Source organism: Meleagris gallopavo, chromosome 5 (assembly GCF_000146605.3).
Source record: "Meleagris gallopavo isolate NT-WF06-2002-E0010 breed Aviagen turkey brand Nicholas breeding stock chromosome 5, Turkey_5.1, whole genome shotgun sequence".
Taxonomy (NCBI): domain Eukaryota; kingdom Metazoa; phylum Chordata; class Aves; order Galliformes; family Phasianidae; genus Meleagris; species Meleagris gallopavo.
In genome coordinates, this window is record NC_015015.2 from 11,592,847 (window position 1) to 11,596,269 (window position 3,423).

Consider the following 3,423-nt stretch of genomic DNA (forward strand, 5'->3'; position numbering starts at 1 on the left):
GAACCTTGGAGCTGACATGTCCTTATCTCTGTCAGGTACTTGTATAATTCAAAGTGCCGACTCTTGCAATAGCTGCTGGAGTCAATGAAATCTGAAGCTGCTCAGACTTCTGAAAGGTAGGCTTGTTCTGTTCAGGTGAGCAGATGTGGAGTTAGACACATACATCTGGCCATTGCATTCTGGAATTAGAACTACAGTACAATTTTTACACCTCAGCCTGCCTCCTGCATTGTGCTCCCCTATAGCTTGGTTTCACATCTACTGAAGCCAATGGCAAAACCTTTTTTTTTTCTTTTTTTTTTTCCAGTATTGTGTAGTTTGTTTACTTACTATTGCATCCTCTAATCCAAAATGCAGCAAGGTAAATAGGAAAACTCCTACTGACTTTGGAAAGCTTTAGGCCAGGTCTTTTCACTTTCACCACCTGGGGAATGTTATATATAATGGAAATTGGAAATTCCCAATAACTTTCCCCATTGCTCTTAGAGGCAATTCCATTATGGTAATCAGACCAACACCAAGATAAATGTGATATTAGCTGGCAGTTACTCGTTTTGTTTATTAGCACAATGGAGGTTACTAGATTTGCTTTTGGTTTTGTAATTGTTTTGGAAATTTTGCAGGAAGCACCAGGAAGAAACTTAAGAGTTCTGATTTGGGCGTATCAGCTGAAAGAAAATAAAATCGAACTTAGTTGCAGTTTCCCATTCAGTGCAGTGCTGCACTGAATGTGAGCCCAAAATTATATTTGAGATCCAGTTAAGTTCATCTTTTCAAACTCAACATGAAGACTGAAAATAATTAGAATTTGGGTTGTTGCAGAAGCACTGATTGAAGGTGAGAAAAGGCTAAGTTTCAAGACTTAGCTAGACGTGCCTAATAATGATATCTCAGAACTCAGTACAGGCCTTTACGTGCTGAAGGCTTCTGTTGATGACAGTTTTACACCCTGATTCAAGCAAGCGATCCTACTCGGCAAGCTCCTAATCCATATGCGTAAGTTCAGTCTCTGTAAGCTGTATTAGTCTGTATTCTGTTGATTTTCTCTATGTGCTTAGATACTTCAGGGTTTCAATGGACTGGAATATTGGAACATGCTCTTTAATATTTTTGAACTGCTACCCTAGGAATGTGTGATAAATTGAGTTTACGTAATTTCTAAGCAAAACACCGCAATGAAAACTTCTAGCGTAAATGAATCCAGAGAAGCATTTTTCTCTAAAGTAATGTGGTAGGCTTTTTTGTTGCTTTATTTCTTATATTGCCACATTCTTGTATTATTTTTAATTCTTCTGGTTTTAAACTGAGATTTTTCTTTTCTTCCGTTGAGTCAAAAAGTGTTGATCCTTTTGTACCAAAAATAATGTCTATTTTCAGCTGAGGACAGTGCATTAAACAACAGGTCTCAAGATTTATTTCTACATTTTCCTGTTTTTCCATTTCATCAGAACTAATAATCCTGGAGTCAGGATTATTCTCCTCAGACTCAAAGCTTCAGTATCCTCTCTTCTTGCTTTGGTTGATTACAGACATCTCAGGAAAATTGAAATCTATACTCTACGTATGTGGATTTTTTTCACTGAGTGCAGGACATTCTCCTGGGAAATCCACTGTGCAAATTGATTTCTTGATGTGAACAAAAAAGGATTCACAGATGTGGAATTGTCAGGATTTATCAAATTTGAAGATAACCTGAAATAAGGCATCTTAAATCTTTGATATGTCTTTTGAAGTATTAGAAAAGATTCTGACTTGAAAAATGTGGCTGCTGATCTCTTTCAAATTAGGATCTTTTACCTTCTCTTCAAATAGACATCAATGGTACTAGTTACTTTTTACCACTGATATATCAAAAATGTCCTGTTCCTTTTTCCTCAAACCCAGAAATGTGACTGATGATGGTAAATAACTAGGAAAGACTGTTAGTTACACTCAGAGAAGCCCAAGGTCTGTTTGTTTCAAATTTGCAGTTTTTGATATAGGATTAAGTACTGAATGCCCTAACTGTTTTTATGTCTGCAACCTGAGGTGCCTGAGGGAGATCTGTCTTCTTCATATCTACTGTAGGAGACATTGGTGTATTGCATTGATGGATGACTGGCAGACACAAGACTTTATGTGCCTGTGCATGTAGGTGAGTCCTGCAAATCCGTTTGGGGAGGGTTGAACTCCCTGAATCAGCTCACTGTGCCTTCACAGGAGCTGGAAGGGGAGGTGCCTTCCCTCCTAGAGAAGAGCAGATGTACCCCTCCCAGGAGCAGCTTGCTGTCAAAGGCATCCTGTTGTGAGATGAAGCCTGCATCCTGGATTCACAGTCTGACCTTGGTGATGCTTTGGAGAGAGCTCTGGTTGGTGGCAGAAGGCTAAGGATGATGTGCACCAGGCCAACTGTGTCTGTTTGGCTGTCAGTGGGGAAGGAGGGAGAGCTGCCTTTGCAGACAGCTCAGCCCAGGGTTGGCAGACTTTCCTGAGCCATCATCTGCAGGAGGTGGTTGCCAATTAATGCCTAGACTAGAGCTAGCCTTTGTAATTATACTCTTAAATCTGACATCATCTGACACCTTCCACAACAGCCATTTACTCCCTAGCCTTCCATATCATCCTTGCTGCTTTGACATTATTATTTAGGAGCAAGTACCCAGCCTAGAGCCTTTCACAAAAGTTCAGTAATTACTGCAAATCATTGTGCATATAGCTTGCAATTTCTGTTAAAATAGTTCTAAAATGAGCCCTTGAAAATGCTCTTACGTGAGGGCGTGAGCAAAAATGATTCACTTCTGACTCTTTGAACCCTTCTCCTGGGCTGGTTCAAACAGTGACTGGTGTCTTCTCAGTCCAGTGATCTTTCTGAGCATTTTGCTGTGCTGTATCTTGTGGATGTTGGTGGATGAGCTCTGGATGATCTTGCTACTGCAGTTGTAAATGGTGCTACTCCTTGCTCTCTGCCAGTTCCTTTACCGAGGGTTCTGGATCCCCAACAGAAACAACAGAAGAACAACTTTTTACAACTTCACCTCAGTAGTTGAAGTAGAAATTCCAGCATCTCAGCCTAAAGACACTTCTTCAGGTGCCACAAAGAAATTCTTAAAAGCAGGAAGCGGGTCAGTTAGTACCTCTGTTTACGGCAGGGAGCAGCTCTGGTGTTAACGTTATGTTCTCGGATATGCCAATGTAAAACTTGTTTGTTCTTAAGCTGGCTTTTTTAGATCTTGATGTATGGAGGAAAGCTGAAGAGGTACCTGCCCAGGGCTTTAAGCTTCCCTATGCGTCTGGCCTTGAAGAAAATGTGAGCCATTTGTGCTTTGCTTCAAGCTTGACATGAGGCCATATTTGTTTTATTTTATTAAACTGCTCTTAGCTTACGAAAATCACATTTCCTACATCCACTAGATCAACTTATCTGATGGGCTTGAGGCTCCTTTT